This window comes from Leptosomus discolor, chromosome 3 (genome assembly GCF_034619465.1).
Source record: "Leptosomus discolor isolate bLepDis1 chromosome 3, bLepDis1.hap2, whole genome shotgun sequence".
NCBI lineage: Eukaryota > Metazoa > Chordata > Aves > Leptosomiformes > Leptosomidae > Leptosomus > Leptosomus discolor.
In genome coordinates, this window is record NC_141393.1 from 67158129 (window position 1) to 67177167 (window position 19039).

The 19039-nt window shown below is 40.0% G+C and overlaps 1 protein-coding gene across 1 annotated transcript in view; it reads left to right on the forward strand.

Annotated features, from left to right (window-relative positions):
* The first annotated feature begins 1161 nt into the window (after positions 1–1161).
* Positions 1162–19039, forward strand: part of RABGAP1L (RAB GTPase activating protein 1 like) — a 258884-nt gene continuing 241006 nt past the window's right edge. Inside the window, exon 1 of the mRNA XM_086463421.1 lies at positions 1162–1188. The gene's annotated coding sequence lies outside the window, so the exon portion shown is untranslated. The remainder of the gene's footprint in view (positions 1189–19039) is intronic.

The window sequence follows — 19039 nt, forward strand, 5'->3', positions numbered from 1 at the left end:
TCCCAGCAGTGTGCCACCAGCAATGATGGCAGGGGGAGGCTGGTAGTGCCTGGGCCAGGCTCTGGGCACTCCACGCCCGTGGCGTTGAGACGAGCTGTGGGAGCAACCCTTGATGTGCTCGTGAGGAGCACAGCGGTCCCAGCTCAGCCTGGTGATGAGGGAACAGTGGTCTGACACTCCTTAAGGTTTTGCTGATCCACATCTGAAACGGAAAGAACACAGAGAAGTTGTATAAATTTTGTGGTTAATTTAAATGTAATTTGTTTCACACGCAAAACAAAAAAAAAAAGGGAAAAGAAACCAACGGGACAACCTTGCATTATTTAAACATATTTTATTTAAACATAAACAATGTTGGTATTTATTTAAACATACACATATATTTGCTATTTAAATATTTGTTTAACCATACGAAAACACTGTTGATAAGCAAACACGATGATGTACCGCCTAGTGAGACCAGGGCACAAAATGAAAAGGCAAACTTCAGAAAGCGGTTTTTTAGAGAGCACCGCGATTTGCAGGTCACTTCCACGGGTCTTCAGCCGTGGCCAAGGGTTTGACACTGTTAGGGGTCAGCCTTTCCGCGGGCTGAATCCCTTCTGGAGGGCGGCAGAGCAGCCTTTTCCACCGGGACACTCCCGAGAAGCCACACCGGACTCGAGGGCCGTCTTCGTGCCTCGACGGCCCGCCAGCCCCTCGGGGCGGCAGCGGCCCCGGCGCGGGCGGCCTAACTCGGTCGGGGCAGCTCGCACCCGCCGCCGCTCGCTCACCCAGCTCCTCCCGGCCACCGGATCCCCCATCCCGGCGGGGGAGCCGAGCAGCCGGACAGACAGACCGACCGGCCGGCCGGCCGGCGGGGTCGTGGCGCCGGCGGGGCTCTGGCGGGGACAGGCAGCGGCCGCTCGCGCCCCGCTCTCCGCCCGGCCGCCCTCGGTGCTGGCGCTCGCGCCGTGTCAGCGGGGGGAGGGGAGCGGTGCGCGCGCGCGCCCCCGCCCGCTCCGGCATCCACCCGCCGCCGGAATGTGGACGGCGCTGGCCCGGCCTTGAGGCGGCTGCGCGGCCCGCCGGGCCCTTCTCGGGCGGCCTCCCCCTGCCGCTCCCCTACGCAGAGAGCCGCTGGCGGAGCCGGGTGGAGAACGGGCGGGAGGCGGCGGCAGAGCGGGGAGGACGGCTTGGCTGCCACCGGTGAGAGCGGGGGACGCTGCCTCGGGCCTCCTTCGCCGGGGGGAGGGGAGGGGAGGGGAGGGGAGGGGGGGGTGGGGGGGGTGGGGGGGGTGGTGGTGGTGGTGGTGGTCTCGCAGGGGTGGAGGCGGGGGAAGCGGTGTCGGTCCCTCAGGAGAACTGGCGGGCTGTGGGGGGCGAAAGGCGCCGGCCCGCCCCACCCGCCCCGTGTCACAGGGTGACAGTGCCCAGTGACCTGAGGTGGCTTCCTCCTTCGGCGGGCCCTGCCGGCACGGCCGCCGCCTCCGGGCCGGCTGCGCGGCCCCGGGAGCCGCCGGCAGCCTGCCCCGGCCCCCCTGGCGGCGGCAGAGGAAGGGGGAGGCAGGAGGTGCGTGACTGTTCGGGGGATGGTGCCGTTACCTCGTGCTTTCTGGTGTTTGTGTTGGGGGAGAGTTCCCTGTGCGCGGCTGGGCTCTGGGGTGATGCCGCTTCGGGAGGAGCGGGGCTGAAGGGAAGTGGGGGATTTAAAAAATAAAGTTGTTTTTGTGGTGAGGGAAGGGAGAGGGTTGTGGAAGTGTTCATCTGCCTTCCGCCTCCTCAGGAAAAGTGAAGTCACTTCCCAAGAGCCGAAACTAGCAAACTACTGTCCTAAATGTCAGATTCATCCACCTTATGGTTTTTTGTGGGTTTGTTGTGAGTTTTCTTCTTCTTATTTTTTTCATGCTTCTTTCCACGGTTAGGCTCTCTCTAACTGTGATCTGGTGCTAAAAGTCCTCATCTTTAGCTAGAGTACTTCAAAATCTGCTGAAACTGTCTGAAGTGGGTATGGCACTCTGAATGAAACGGACTTGGCAGCTCTGCCACTAAGTTTCTGAAGTGTGCCATGTACTTTGCTCTTGCAAAGCTGAGTTGTTCAGATTGCTTGTTTTTGATAGTGTTGTAAATAAATCATAACTTACCACATTTCATAGCTGCATGCATATATGCATCTGCTCTTTTGTGTAAGAGGGAGAAAAGTACTTAAAGGCTCAGCTCTTCCTCAGAACAGAAACAAATGCAGCGACGAATAAGAAATAGCTTGCTTAGGGAAGCAGTGTGTTTCTCTTTCACTGTCAAGCTGTAGTCTCACAACCGTGTTGGTGGCTTTTCAAGTAAAACTTTGGAGAAGGGCAACTGTCCCTTCTGTCTCCAAGGAGAGATCTTGCTGATGTTACAGGCAACATTTTCTTATCTCTTTAAATTCAGGAAAGGTACTGTGGTTTTATTTGACCAAATCTCTTGTGATGTAGGCCAAAACCCTGAGCGCTCATCAGATCGACTAATACTCCAGATCTTACAGAGATTTATTGGGAGTATAAGGTCAGTTCTGCAAGTTATGCCTGTGTCTAGATTTTAAGTAGGATTGTAGCCAATACTGTTGTTTATGTGGGTTGTATGGTATTAATGATACTAATTAAGAGGTTAGTTTGCAGTTTAAACTTGAAGGGACTACAAATACAGTTAGGCACAGTAAGCACAAATTGACTCCAGTGTGGTAAGAACTCAAGCTAAATTGGAGCTTTATTGGAAGTACTCTGCAGTGTTTTCTTTAAGATGGTTATGTTGAAATGTATTGCTTGGTTAAAAATAGCATTCAGTCCTTTAAAAAGTGGTTCACAGATTAAGATTTGGTAATGTTAGTAAGGCGATTGCAAAAAGATCCAGGGCATAATGTGGCTTTCTGTGGAAACCAAGTTCCTGGCATTTGAAGACAGTGTGAGTTGTGGCTGCTCCTTCCCTTATGTCATCAATGGGACTTCCACAGCCAGGAAGTGAATTAAGAGAACTAATCTGGTCAAAAAGTAGTGCTTTTATTTCTTTTTTTTTGTCACCTCAAGTTATTTTTTGGTTAGAACAACTTCCTGGACCAGCTCACTTGCTTGGTGATACAGAAATTGTATCAGTCCGGAGGAAGAAGACGCTTGTTGGTAGGGGGGAGGTTATAACTGCAGTCCTGATACAGTCACGTAAGTTGTGATGGGTGATGCACTTATTTAGGTCATGGTTTTATGGTCAGTAAGTTGTTTTGAGAAGGCACTGTTGCTAAAAGAAGCTACCCTGTGTGTTTGATTGGCTTATGCCACTTGTGGTGAAGGTGGCAAATGATAGTAAGGGTGGTAGAAGCTCTTCTTTTTCTATCTGTGCTGGCTTACATTGATTATGATGCCATGGTGTCGTTTGTCTGCTTTATTTGCTTCTGGCAACATTAAATGGACTGCTGCTTTTCAAGAGCTACCTCTGTGTCTCCATTTTTCTTCCATGTGTCCACAGAAGTAGCTGTGGTTTTCTCCTGCTCTCCTCTTTGCGTATCCTTTCTTCTCTCTAAGCTTTTTGTTCATTCATGAATTGCAAGGAACAATCTGGGCAGTGTTAGATAGGGGCTTTTGTAAATTTTTCCAGCCTTAATTTAAAAATAATCAGTCGTATATTGTTATTACCTCTGCTATAATTGGAAGGCTGTTTCAAACTTGTCTGATCTTAGTAATTACACACCACCTGATTTCCAGTCTAGATTAGTTTGTCATTGGATTATACCCATTTTATGTACCCAATGGACTGATATGTTCTGTTGGCACTCTTGATATTGGTATAAAAAGCAGCAGCATTCTTTAAACAAGTGGATGCAAAAATGCGTTGAAGTCCAACGCTGATGGTTTCTTTTCTCTTTTGACCGCTGGCTGTACTCATCTTTCCTGTAACAGCTCTCAGTTTCTCCCCATGAATTTTAATCCTGACCTTCTAAGCGAATATTAAAATGTACATTTCAGGTATTAACACTGAGCTTCATAGAGGTGTCCTTTTAATGGAGATTGAGATGTTTTCAAGCATATTTTCATAGGATATGTTTTTTGAAATTCATACCTTTGGCAGTTTGTTCCAGCCTCAATCTTACACTGGTCCAGCTGTTAAAGGAGCCATTATTGTAACCCAGATTGCTGAAGGGATTCTTTGTTCTTTGACAGAGTCCTGGTTCATAAGAAAAGCCTGACATATTTGAAAATAGTTTGAAATTGATTTATTTCACCTTTTTCTGTATTCTTAACTTTAAAAAGAAATAAAACCTATGTATAGATTGTTAGAAAATACCTCAATGGTTTTTAAGGTATTTACTTAATTTTGCTATCAGAAATGTTCCAAGAGAGGACTTTGTGAAGCTGAAAGAAAAAGTAGTTAGTTTGGTAGGTGTGCATGTGTGACTGTTTTGTAAACAGTACATAAATAAATAAATTGGTTTCCAAAACCTGCTTAGTTAAATAGATTACTCTGAAAGATGAATAAGGCCTTTGTGGAAAACCTCTACTATATTGTTTCTTTGGTGGATGTTTCTTGTTCTTTGGAAAGAACAGCAGGGACAAGGGTCTTTCTAATGTTTTTAAGTGGACAGAGGAAGAATTAGAGTTTTTGTCACAAAATGAGATGGGTCACAGCCCTCTGCTTTTCTACTCTCGTCACCCCTGAAACATGTATCAGGATATCAAAGAAGGTATGGGTTTTTTTTTTAGCTGTAGTAACCTTAAAAGTGCAAAATTATTTTGATGCTGAAAACCCACGTTCCCTAGTCATGGGGGAAGCACAGTGGCACAAAGGGAAGACGTTCTAAGGGCAAGTAGATAAGAGATGTTTACATTTTTGTCTACCACATTGGATGCATGCTTACTATATGTACAGGGCAACTGAAATATTTTAACATATGATTTGAAGTGATAAGTTTATCACTTTGCATCAAGTTTGATGCAAAAATTGCTAAATGAAAGATGAAATAGAATCATGGGCAGATGAAATAATAAATTTGTGAAATAGAATCATTTAGGTTGGAAAGGGCTTCTGGAGGTCGTCTAATCCAGCTCCCTGCTTTAATTAAAGCAAGAGCAATTTAGATAAGGTTGTTCCAGCCCTTAACACCTTTCTGGGTAACCTGTTTCTACGTTCGACTACCCTCATAGTGTTCCCCCTCCCCCCCTTAAGCTGGTTGGAATTTACTTTCCAACTTTTGCCTGTTGCCTCTTGTACTGTCACTGTGCACCATCCAGAAGGATCCAATTCTGTCTTTTTGGCATTCTTCCATGAGATGGTTGACAGCAATAAACATTCTTCTGAGCTTTTTCTTTTCTAGGCTGAGCAAACTGGGTTCTGTCAGCCAGTCATGTGTCATGTGCTCCTGCCATCTGACCAGCTTGAGCTCCCTGCCCTCCAGAGCATTGACCGCTTTGCCCATTTTGGTGTCATCGGCAAGCTTGCTGAGGATAAACCCTGTCCCGTCATGCAGGTTAAAGACATCAGACAGCCAGACACTGGCTTCGGTGGTAATCCCCAAGGGAGGTGACTGTAACTACTTGTTCCAGGCTTGGTACTGTGGATTGCTGTTCTTTCAGCGCAGCAGTCCAGTTTCCCAAACACCTTACTGCTTCTCGCTTAGCTGGTACCTGTCTCACCAGTTTGGCTGTAAGGATACTGTGGGAGACTTGTTAATAGCCTTCTGAATTCAATGCTTTTCCATCATCTGCTAAGCCAGTCGTCTCCTTGCAGTAAGTTGTTGTGTTCATCAGTCATCATTTGCTCTTGGTAAATCTATTCTAGCCATTCCAAATCACTTTCTTGTCCCTCTTTGGCGTAGGAACGGCTTCCAGGAGGATTTGCTCCTTGATCCTCTCATGGACTTAGGTTAGGCTGGCTGATCTGTAGTTACCTGGATCCTCCTTCTTGCTCTTCTTGAAGTTGTGTGTGATATTTACCTTTATTCCCATCGTAAAGAACCTCCCCCAATCTCTTGGCTTTTCAAAAAGTGGTAAAGTGTGGTCTCTCAGTGACATTGGCCAGCTCCCTCAGGACTCTCAACTGCGTCACATCTAGTCCCACAGACTTGTGTGTTTCTAATTTCCTGAAGTTTTTCCAAACTCCATCTTCCTCTTTTGGAGGTAATTCCTTATTCCAGCAGACTCTGCTACTAGGCTCAGTGATCTGGGGGGCTTGAGGGCAGACTTTACCAGTGAAAACTGGGGCAAAAAGACATGAAGTATGTCAGCCTTTTCCCCGTTCTTTGTTACCAAGTCCCCTGTCCTGCTGAGCAAAGGGAGCACTTCTTCCTTAGCCTTTCTTTTGGTACAGGAGTCTGTCCTTGTTGCCCTTCATCCCTTGTCAGCTTTAGCTCCAGCTATATGTTGATTTTTCCTAGTGTCGTGCTTGCATGCACAGGCTGTGTCTCTTTGTCTTGGGTAGCCTCTCCCTGCGTATGCCTTCTGTGTGCTTCTGAAGCAGAGACCAAAAGCGTTACATTTTACCCTTTCATAGCTAGAAATGTGTAAAACTTTGGAAAGAATTTTTTTTAAGTTTTGGTTAATAAATGATTCTAATCTCAGCATGCAGTGTTTGAATGAAAGATGTCGGTTCCTCCTAAGCAAGCAGTAAGCGTTATCAAGCTCTTGTGTTAAGGGAGTAAGTCATGTGTGAAATGTAGAGTGCAACTTGTACTGTGATGCCAAGGAGACAAAACAATGAGAAAAATGAACTACATCTTTTCTCCTCCCTCCCCCCTGCCCCCAACTAAAATAATTAATTCCAGGTAGAAATGTACAGCTTCGATGTATGCCTTTTGGGTTTTTGTGCATTGTAGATGAAAAGGAGATGTCGATATTTAAAAGCAAGATGGTTGGAAAAATATTTAGCTTCATGCAGTCTGTACATAAATGCTTTCAATTGGAATTAATTTTATGCTTTTCTGTTGATGCATAAATCCATTTTAGAAATCATTGGAATATAATAAAATTTTGGAGATTGAACCATTTTAAATGGGTAGTTGGGGCATCATTTATTCCATGCATTCATTCAGGCCCTCAGTTGTTGTGTTTGAGTTTTGTGTTTCTCAGTTATTTAAGAAAAATAAGGGGAGAGAGTTGTTGAGTTACAGTCTGTCTAGACAGTTTGAAACAAAGTTTTTAGTTTGTTTAAACCTCTGCATGTGCTTCATGTTGCCTGCAGTTTCTTAACTGGTATAAGTGTTGTGATTTGTGCTGCTGTACTTTTATTGACTTAGCGGTACGGAGATAAAGCATTGGTTATAGGCTCAGGTATGTCAGGTGTTGGACTAGCTTTTCTGTCTAAATAGGTCTTTGGTATCCATTTGGACTAGAAATGGTTTTTTAGCATGGTTGGGAGTTCTGAGTTGATTTATAGTATAGTAGAAAGGTGTTCAAGTGGAGTTACATTTCTATGCAAAAGACAATGCTCAATAACTATGGTAGTTAGTGGTAAAATTGCAGTCTGCACATTTGCCTTTCAAATGTGAGCTTTTGTTTTGCATTAGGCTCCTAGCAAAGTCTTTAAATAGTGAAGCTCATTGGTGATGATGGTGGACAACTGTCTGGCTCAATTGCTCATAATGTTGGTGTCTCCCATATGATTTCTAAATAGGAAAGAAAAGGTCAAAGGGCAGAAAAGAATTTCAGTCAGTGACTGAATCAAGAGTGGATCTTGAAGGCCATTTGCTAAGGGGCTGAGTATGATTTCCATGTTAGTGTTTGGCTTAGAAGTGAAGTAACTTGCTTGACATCATATAGTAAGTCAGTGAACACAGGTGAGGAACGAAACAGACATGAATGCAAGTGACAACAAAGTCCTTTCTCAATACTTGTTATAAAACTCATGAAGTAGTAATCCTTTTAATGTAAGGAATCAGTTTTGAGTAACTTACCATTCATGACCAATCCCTGGTCTTTTCTTGCAGGCAGCTAAATATAGTTGTCAGAATGTCTCTTATTTATATATGTCTATATTTTTATTCTTTCCTCACCAAAACTTCAATATGGCAAATTTTGTATTGCAAGATGTGACGGTCTGTTTCCAGAGGACAGTTAGTAGTTATGAAGTAGTCTTGAAGTTACACTTCTTGTCAGTGGTAAGTAGTTCTTAAACCTCTGTACTTCCAGGGTGCTGAGCTAAGTTAAGTAGCTGTACTTTCAATTCAAGTATACCTGACCTTTCTGATTAGGTCATGTCTGTTGTACGTACCTTAAGACACACATCCAGATTTTTTTTTGGTAGGAAGTATATTGCAGATGCTGATCTGTTGCAGTTGTCTATGTGTTTGGTAGGCTAACCTTATTTTTCCTATTGGAAAGAAAAAGAGTGAGAGTTAAGGCTTTGTCAGAGAATCTTATTCTAAGGATTGACTTTTAGCGTGAACTAATTGTTTAGTTAATTTTGGTAATCTTTACTGTTATTTAGGGTAATAGATCCTTTTATTGTAAATTGGTTTCTGTCTTAACTAGAAATGCATCTCCCTGTCCCGCCCTCTGCAATTTTTTATTTAAAAAGCAGTTACATTGAAATACTCTGCTTTTCTATTCAGTACAATTATTCATGTAGTGTTATGGCCTTACAGTGATATCATAGTGGCATGTCTCCAGGTATTTTTGAATGTTTTGATTATACATTCTATAGCAATATTCACTTTCTGAAATTCCTCCAGTGGAAAACTGGAGAATTCAAAGGAATTCAATTTAGGTATTTCGAGTTGATTACTGCACTTTACAGAGATCTAGAGTCTTGTTATCTACTATTTCAGCATAATAAATAAAATGGTTCTAATTTGTGCTTCTGTTGTGTGTGGAAACTATTATTGTGTTTTTTCTGAAATTATTTTGCTGAGATCCACCGATTTGTTCCAATACACACATTTGTGTATTGTGTACACATATTGTATACACATACTTGTATTTCTAACAAATATGTTACAATACAAAAATATGTGTATCTTAATTTTTTTCTTTTGTTGTCTAACACATTATTGCCCTCCAGAAATTTTTGCTTAGGATAAAGGCTCTGCTATGTCATTTCAGTTTTCAGGCCTTTGCAGGCAAATGAATGTGAAAATAAAATGCAAATAATCTTAATCTAATGCATTGTCTGTGTGTGTGCATTTAGATACAAAATAGAAGATTCAAAATTTTAATTTAGAAGTAGGTGGAAAAATTCAATAATTGGCTAAACTTTTAAAATAAGCTTGCAAAAATAATTTGGAGGTTTTTTTCCTTTGTACTTAAATAAGATACTGTTATATTTGCCTTTATTAAGACTCCGAGTGCTGCAAACTGATACTTTTCATAAGAGCCTGATTTTTTATTTTTTTTTTAGATGTCACTGAAAAACGAATACTAGATTATATGATTTAGACTGGGCTGTCTGAAATGCATGTGGCAGAGAAAGGATTTTTTTTTTTTCTTTTGTCTTATTTTGTTCCCCTAGTGTATACTTTCATTATTTCCTGTTATTTTGAAGAGAACTCTCACAAGTAACTTCTTGGTGGCAGTGCTGCATAAGCAATAGCTGTCCCCAGTCCTAGCTGCCTGGTTTTGTCTGTGTTCTCTGCTTATGTAGTCAAGTGTTGAACTGGCTGAAGAAATGCTCTTATCCTCCTTTCTTTCTCTGGAGTTAGTTGTCAGTCATTTAAGCTGTCCCGTTTCTTTCAGTGTGTGACTGCCCCGATACTTGTGCAATCTTTAGCATAGAAGGTGGTAAGAGTTGCAGCTTTTTTAGGCAGTTCTTCACATTCTGCATCTTCAAGATATTACTGAAATATCTGTAGCTTGTAAGTGTCAGTATTTTCAGCTTGAATCTAAGTGTTTGTGAGCATTGGAGTGCAAAATAGCAATGATGTTGAAAGAGAACTTTTTGTGTGTGCCAGCTGTTGATCTGGGAGTAAAATTTGAATTGGAACTCCGATCAGGTGGTGCAGAGAAGGCTGGCCCTGGGAGATATTAGTCCTTTCTGTTGATGGAGGCAGAGTTTGTGTTTGCTTATAGATGTACACTTCTGTCATAAAAAGGTATTTTTATTCCTGTTATACTTGATCCTAATTGTTAATAATTAGTGTTGGCAGTGTAAACTTGGGTGAAATTTGGAACTGCTAGCTAGAATTCTTGGAGATAACCATTCAATGATTTTGAGAAAACAAGAGTAAAGAATGGAAGTGACTAAGGGCACAGTAGAAAAGTAGTTTTTATATTGTTTTGAAAGATAATTGTTACTGTTTGTTGTTATAGGGATGTATGAAAACTGTGATGGGAGAGGGGAAAGACTTGATCAAAATGTCCAAGAAAATACTTTGTCAAGCCTCAAAAGAGTTATGTGAAGTTGGAAGCTCCCCATAGTTGTTGTGCTAATTTGTCTTTGACCCTTACAGCTTCCCTTTTTCTGATTCTTCTTTTCTTTAATCATATTGAGACATCAGAAAGTGAGACTGACTATAAAGGGGTCAGACTGAAGTGCAGTTTGGTATCTAGCTTTTCTTAATAGCCAGAGGAATCAAAGGATATAATAACACAAATACAAGTGATCCTTGTTCCAGCAGACCCTCCCAGTTTCTCTCTCTGGCCTCTGTGATTCTGCTTTTTGTTCTTTCTGGTTGTAAGTGAATTCCTGGGATCTTATTATGGAGTATGGAAAAAGTAGTTGCGTTATTCTGTACATTTCCCACAAAATACATGTGAGATGCCTTGATAAGATTGCATTTTTACATTGTGTAGGTCTGCAGTTAGTATCATCTGTTTTGCTGGGGCTTCTGAACAGCTGACTTTTGATTTTTCACAGTTAGGGCTTGGGTGCTTTGTTGGGCCTGTCGAAGACTCAGCTTTGACTTGGATGCGTGGTGGAGTGCTGCTGCTCATCTAGGTTGCAATTCCTATTTTGGGTTTGGATTTCGTGTATGGGAAATGGTTTACTTTTTCCATGGGTTTGTCCCTAGTGGTGCCAGCGTTCCCCATTTTAACACTTGGGCTCTGAGGTTGTTTGGGGTAGCCCACCTCTGTTAGTTGCCCTCTCTCAACTGTGTGTTTATCATTTTGGTAGCTCGTACTATATTTAGGGACTCCATAACTTAACACTCTCCCTTAATGGAGACCAGGGTAGTGTGCTAAAAATACTGTTGTGGAAACAGTATGCTTTAGGTAACTACTTAGTAGAACATGACCTTTCCTACTTCTTCACATTTCTGAGAATTTTTTGTTTCAGGCTAGCTGCCTGTAACTTCCTCCCTTTATTTCCAGAAGTAGAAAAGTATTTAATATGCAAACATTGATAGTAAGCTTTCATATCTCCATTTAATGACAACTATGTTGAAACTAATAGTACAGTATGCTTATATTTGTGAAGCTGTCTTAAACTCTGAGAGAGATAGAGAGGCTGTGATTAAAAAAAAATAGAAATCATAGCAATTGCAGATACAGCTTTTCGCCTTCTCAGGATTCCTTGTTTTATGCAAGCAGGTGAATGAATCAAATTAGAAATATGATATGACCCTTAAAATTGAAGCTACTCTGGATAGCCTGTTTCAACAGACAAACACTGGTTTTGTTCATGGTTGTTGGATAATGTTAGACAAGATGATTATGTCAAGAAAATTCATGAGAGTTCTGTTACAGCTTTTTGCAAGATTCTTGCAGTTACACTTGGTGATGATATGAGCAACTATATTGTATAATTTTAAATACCTTTTTGCCAGCAAGAGCTTATTCTATGATTTTATAGACTGGTTTAGATTAGCCTGAGACTTATACCAAATATAATCAATGAGAGTCATTCAATGTAATAAACAAGGTGTGCAAGATCTAGGTAATGGTGATCTGGCCAAGAGGTTAAGTTTGTTGATTGAAAAAAAAAATAATTTTTTTGAGCTGTTTTTCTTTGAGCCCAGTGATAGTTTCACCATAAGAAGGATCGAAAAAGTCTTTTTGTCGTGATGTTCTTAGCATAGAATTTGTCCTTTAAAGGAATTCTGCTTACCAGATTTGATTACTGGAAAAAAGTTGCAAAAACAAACCAAAAACTTTCTTTGGCAGCCCCAGATTAATTTATCTACTGAAAACCTTTCTTTCTTGTGATCGTTACTTACAGATGGCTTTTTATGCTTGTTAGCTGTTTCAAGGAATTTTTAAAATGAGAATGTAAAATATAGCAATCAAAAGATCATACCTGTCTCTTGATTACATGGGGTTTAATTTTTTTAATTTTTTTTTCTTTAATCCTTGAAGAAGAAGAATAAATTAGAATTGTTAATGGATGTCTGGGATGAAAAGAGGAGAAAATGCATCTTGGAAAAAGTGCATGTGTGTTCTCTTTCTCATTCCCCTTTTTGGGCAATCTGTGGAGGAAGCATTGAGCTTAAAAAATACTTAAGCTTTCCAGGGCTTGTTGTGAAAAATGTTCTGGAAGGGAACATTATGCATAGCATAGCAATCTTCTGAAAATCAAGGTTGTACGTGGCCTGCCAGTGTGAGATTATACATACATGTACATATGCACACACCATCCTTGGGTTAGAATTTGAAGATAAATTCAGGTAACGCAATAGAAACATCTTTGTGTGGTATTTTGTGGGGGTTTTTTTGTTGGCTTTGTTAGTTTTTGTTTTGGGTTTTTTTTTCCAGATACTTGATCATACAGCTTTGAAGGACACTTCCTTTAGGTTAAGTAGTTTTTTTGATCAGAATTACAAAATATTCTTGTAGTTTAACTGAAAGAACAGGCTTTTGTATAGAGGTTACTTGATGGTTTTTTTTTTTTTTTTTTCCATACTACCTTTCTAAGGTTCTTCCTTGAATTACAGAATGGATTTGGCTTTTAATTGTCATGTACACCTCTATATTTCTCAGTTTCAAGCAGTTAAATTTCAGGAGGTTTCACTTTTAGTTAATCTTGGTCTTTAAAATAACTGTGATTTCTGTCTCCATCTTTTCGTCTAAATATTTGAATTTTCAAGTGACAATTTAAGATCTTAGCTTGGATCCTGAAGGGTTTTAAGTGTATAACATATGTGGAAATATTTAATTTTAACAAGAAGTTTGATTTTGTTTCATATTATAAGGGAAACGTTTTTCTTCCTTATAAAGTATTGGGTGCACTGTTGAAACTGTGCAGTTTTGATAGGAAAGCAGTAGAAGTTTGCGTGGTTGTCAAATCGAAACTCTTTGTTTTGCGATTTTGGAAAATCTGTAACTGAGTAACAAAAAGCGTGGTGTGGTTATTCATTTACAACTCATGATTGCCTTTGACAACTACTAGAATGAAAGACCTAAGATTAAGAAAAATATGTAAAGAAAATGAGATTAGAAGAGAGCATGAAGCATTGTCTGGTCCCCCGCAGTGCAGTGCTGGACTGACTACGGTGTAATGGTTTAGGAGAAGTGTTACAAGAAATAGCAATCTCGTTGCCTGTGGTTGGTAGTATAAAGGTAGCTTCTGCAGTTAAGAAGAAAACATTGTGATTTCAAGTTAAATCTGCAAAACCTAGTATTCCCCAAATGTGTGTTACAAATCTCAGGATAACAATTGTTGAAACTTAGAATTCTGGCTTTGAGGAACAAGGATTTTACTAACTCTGAAGGTAGTTGGTGCCAGGTGGTGAATCAGAATTCCTGTGTGTTTCACTGGTGTCGGAAGTGACACTTTATAAGGCACTTGTTTGGCAAGGAGAAAGATTGGCACCCAGGATCACTACTGCATTGTATCGTGCTGCTGTTCCGTATGGTCTTTTTTGCTTTACATCATGTAGTTTTTACTGGAAGTAATAGCTTGTGGAGAAAATACCTAGTTGAAATATTTGATATATATAATGGAGAGAGGTTGTTCCATTGGCGAAATTAGACCAACAGTGTTATTTTTACCATTAAGGAATAAACCATGAAGTAATCCCTTTAAAATGATGATTGTCTTATGCTGCTGCTTTCCTCTGGAATATAGGTCATTATATTTTTGAGCAAGTGACTGTACAGTTAGTAAATCGGCTGGTGCTTGGTTTCAGTTTGAATGCTGCCTGTGAGCATCATGTAGCAATGAAAAAAAATACAGGAAACCCACATTTGTCAAACTCTAGCTGTGAAAAATTTGATACTCTTTGTTGATGCTTTGTATTTTCCAAAGTTAAGAAGTAATTACTGGCTCAAGAAGCTGAAGTGTTAGTGGTTAGTTGATGACAGGGGAACAGTATGGAAGTGTGCTGGAGTTGTTTTATTTGCATTGTTTGCTTTACCCTTGAGGCAGAATGAGCTACTGCGCTTAAGGTGGTAGTTTGAAATTCTGCTAGGCTACCGAGTAAACCTGTTTGCCAGCACTTGACATATAAGTGTGATTTTTTTTTTTTTTTTTTTTAATTTTCTTGATAAAATACACATAAAGACTGATAACATCTCTGGAGTAGCAGAAGCCTTCTTATTTACACTTTTATCTAAGTTGTACTTTTTGGAAGGGGATAGGGAGGAGAAAGGTTTTTCTTTTAATTGGCAGAAAATAAAATGTATTTCCTTTAAACTGGTTAAACACTGATTGGATTAGCTAGCACTGATGCTAGTGTAATCTGTTCTTCAACTGATGTCTCTCATGCTGCTGACTTCTGTGTGTGGACAAATCTTTGGCCTTCATCTTCCTTCATGCCTGTGACTTGCAGTGATTGATGATCTCTGCTGAAGAGAAGAGGTGGTCCTTCTCTGTTGGACTGTAAATGTCAGGTGCTGCCTTGCCTGAGTCGTGCTCCAGTTAAGTGCTAACCTCATGCCTATTGTTCCTCTCGAAGGGTTCTTCACCCTGATGATCTTAAAGTTAAAATAAATAAAAGCAGTATTTTTTTCCCGAGTGACTACAAACTATGAATCTTTGTAATGTTTAAGTGGTTCAGTGGCTTATGTGTAATCCAGAAATTCAAATCAGGAAAGTTGGTTCTCTCCTTTATAGTAAATGTCTCAGCATTCGTAATGCGATGTGTTTAAAAAGTGCTGGTTAGAATTTATTTGAGAAGATGTGGATGCAATATGTTTTTGAAGGAGAGTAGATATTTCTTGTTTATGTAGTTCTCTTTTGATTCTGTTTTCCTTAAATTGTTGTTCCTTGGCTATAAGATTGACATGTAAAAACAGGCTGTGAAACCTCTGTATCTAGGCACCCAGTACAACAATTAAGAACAGTTTGCCATCCATGAACAGACTAATTATTTGCTGTTGCTTACATAGTAGACAACATGCTTTCACAGAGGAGACAGTATTGCCAAAATAAGCTATGTGGTTACTGTCTAGTTATGGGGGGTTTGTTTTATTTTTTCTTTGTTTGTTTTGCCGCCGCTGCTGGCCCCCCTCCCGCCCCCCATTCCAAAAGACTTTTGTTCTTAACATTGTTTTCCTGGAAATTATAAGATTTTTTATATACATATGTGTGTATGTATTTTAAAATATACAAATACAAAATAAAAATACAACAGTCATCTCTCTGTGTTAGGTCGATTTTAATCCTGGGGAACAGTGTCAGGAGGCCAAGTAAATGCTTGCTTGTTTGTTTTTTTCCATGTATGTGCTTTACATAGTCTTTCACTGCTGGAAATAAGACACTGGCAAATAATTTTTGGGTAATAAAACAGTAGTTAGTGAACACAGACACTTAGCTTCTTATAAAGATTACAGACAGAGAAGTTGAGATTAAGGATAAAATTATAGTGCTGTTGTCAGTGAGATTTAAACAAATTGATTTTATGACACCTAGGGTTTTCTTCTGCCTATGTGTTCACTCAATCAATAGAGAAAAGGGTTTTGGGGAAGATGGTTAGCTGTACTGCCCCAACATGCAATATAATAAGGAATTTTATAAGATTGTTTAGTCTTTCAGTGAAAAAGCATTGAGAAGGTCAAGCGTTGTGTATTTGAAGCATTTGTGAGCTTTCTGGGAAGCCTCTAATTAATATTAGCAAGCACATTGGGGTGAGAGCTATGGTTACATAGTTTTGACACATTTCTTATAAGATGCTGTGGTCGAGACACTCAGTTTTATGTGTGTTTGTGTGTGTATAAGTGTCAGTGTCTGTCTGTCCTAAGTTAGAATGTAACCACATCACTTCAGTAAACTAGAAATCTGAGTCATGTAGCATCTGTGATTTCAAGTTCACTTGGCTTAATGCTCTTTTTGCTGTCATGCGTTGCATTGTGTAGCTCAAAAAAAGGGAATAAACCATGCCTTTCAGTGTACATTTGTACTTCAGACATCCGTTAGCAGGAGATGAATCTTTGCATAGCTGATTTGGAGCTTCCTCTTCAGAAAGGTCCCAGAGATTCTCTTGAGGAACCTTAGTTCTGAAAATAAGTAGAACATATTTACATCTTGTTTGAGGTTTGAAATTATCAGGCAAACTATATTGCTTTGAAAGCCTGTCTTTAATACAGGACTGGATTTTGTTTGTCTGATAAAAGAAGGCATGAATTCACCTGCTCTTGATTGCCTTCTTTCAAGAAAGCAAGAAGCTTCCTTTTAAAACACGTTTCTTATTGCTTACTGGAAATAGATCAACATTTATCTTCCTTGTTTGTTGTCTTTTCATAGCTCTACATTTTATGATTTTTTTTTTTGTTGGTTGTAATGCTGAAACAAAATTAAAAGTTGCTGTGTGTTTTGGTTTTTTGGTTGGTTTTTTGTTGGTTTTTTTGTTGTCGGTGGTGTGTTGTTTTTTTTTTTTTTCTTCCCCAAACTAGCAGTGAACTTCAGCAGTAACTTTGGAGTATTTGTTGAACATGAACTGGAAGTAAACCCGCAAATGTCTGGTAACTGCTTCAGAAAACTGATTCATATAAAAATTGGTGTTTACTTTTGGGGACCAGTTTGATGAGGAATTTTTTTAATCTAATCAGGTCTGCAAAGCAGCACCCTTCTGGAAGGTCAGTGGCTGTACCTTTGATTCTTTTTCTCCTGTGATATTGACTGTGTTGCCAGCAGTTGCCTGTCCTCTGCTACTCTGCCCAGCAGTCCCATGGGTGTACATTGCTACCTAGGTATTTGTGTTTCCGTATGTGATGTGTTTTTGCAAGTCTGGGTTCAATATGAAATACATGGAAGAGTTAGGGAGGGAAGGAATTAGGAGCATTTCTGTCCTGTGTCCCTTACTCTGATTCAGTGCTGAATCTACCTGGATCTTCCAGGCTTGCTGTTCTTCAGCTTCTCTTGCTCTTCAGCCACTTAGGCTACTTTATAAAGGGAGCTGCAGTGAACCTGGGATGCTTTTCTGGAATCAAGTGGGGAAGCTGCTAGGTTTGGGCCTCCTAAAGATTAGTACTGTACATATGTGTCGTAATTTCTGGTCTCTGGCCTCAAAACACCTATATTCCAAGTAGTGTGGCTAAGCTTTTAGCCAGGATGTTGTATAAGCAAAACACTGGCAGTTGCAGTACAGCAAAGAGATTAAGTGATTTGACCAAAACTAGACAATAAAGCTCCCAGGGAAAAGCAAAGCTTTTCTTCAGTCACTGTAGTATCCCTACAGCTTAAGATATTTTTTTGGAGCAAGATCCACCACCGTGCCCCCCCATCCTCCACTTAAAACTAGGTAAGTCTGATTAATTAATTTGTATCTCCAAAATCCTTTGGTCTGAAAATCTGTTGGTCAGAAAGCCTTTTCTGAAATTGTTACTTTTAAAAATTATAATCCTTTTTTCACAGTAGGCTTTATTTAGCTGAGTTTAGAAAAATTTCCTCCTATGTATTTGTTGCTGCGTTTTTGAATTTCTTTTTCCTGTGTTGTATTGTTCATCAAAGTGTGGAGGAAGAATTACCTTCTTTATAGGGAAGAGCATGACTGTTCAAGATACTTCTTTTGTAGAAATGACTTCTTTGTGGTAGTAGCACATACTTCCCAGTATTTCTTACTGTGAAGACAACTCTCAAAGCACTATTTTTCTGAAGGTGGCGTTGGAAGAGCAGTTCTGACTCTTGGCTCTGCTGGTTTGGGAAATTACCATCTGGTCTGAGGTTTCAATCCTTGGAGCAGTGATGGCAGAACAGAAGATGTATTCACACCTCGGCCACATTTGTTCATTTGGAACTAAACTGCACTAGCAGCTTAAACTAAGCCACTGAACTTCATGCAAAAGTAGCTGAGGTGCATTATGTTTGCTGACTTCCTTGTCCCTGACTGTCCCTCTATGCTGGTTACTGCCCTCCCAGTGGCTTTAAACTGATAAAGCAAGTGCTAAACCTCTTTCATCAGTATTCTGAGACAGCATTCAGCTCTAGGATTGTCTGCTAACTTCAGGGAATAAACTTAACATGATTGTAGATTGTGCAACTGTCTATATGTTCTAACTAATGCAATCAAGAATAAATTCTTACATTCTTTCAGCTTTTCATCAGAAAGGACAATCAAAAGAAAAAGAAGAGACATTTATGAGTTTATTAGTAGGGGTCTGTTCTTAGATTTTGTATGTGTCTAATAGGTGACACTGTCATTTGTTCTTTACCTTTTGTAGGAAGAAGGGGAGTTCAAGTGTATAATTCAGTAATTAGTAAAAAAGGAGTAAGTCGTCAATAGGACTGAAGCTAACTACAAAAGGGAAATGACATAACCATCTACTGACTGGAGGTGACTGGAATGTCCAGAATGCACGTGTGTGTCTTCTTGTTGCTAAAGAATAACCCCCCCCCCTTTAGATGTTTGACTCCTTCCCTTCCTCAGAGAACCTTAATGCACTATACTTTCAGAGAGGTTTTTGTTATTTTTACTGCTTTTCCTCAAAAGTCCTTAGCTGAATAGATCATGTGCATTTATAATGTAAAAATAGAAACTTTTCCCCCTCTAAGTGGCTTGCTACCTAAGATGGTATAAATTTCAATAATCTTCACGAGACTCTCAGTTATTCTTAAACTCTGACATGAACTTTACTCAAGTTTAATTTGAAAAATGACTTGATCGTGATTTTTAGTTTGTCTCTGGTATTAAAAACTATCTTTGATCAAAGACTGATCATAAAATACTGTCTATAAGGCATTTGCTTTCTAAATAGCATGTGACTAGAATGGGGCAGGAAATGAACAGTCTGTT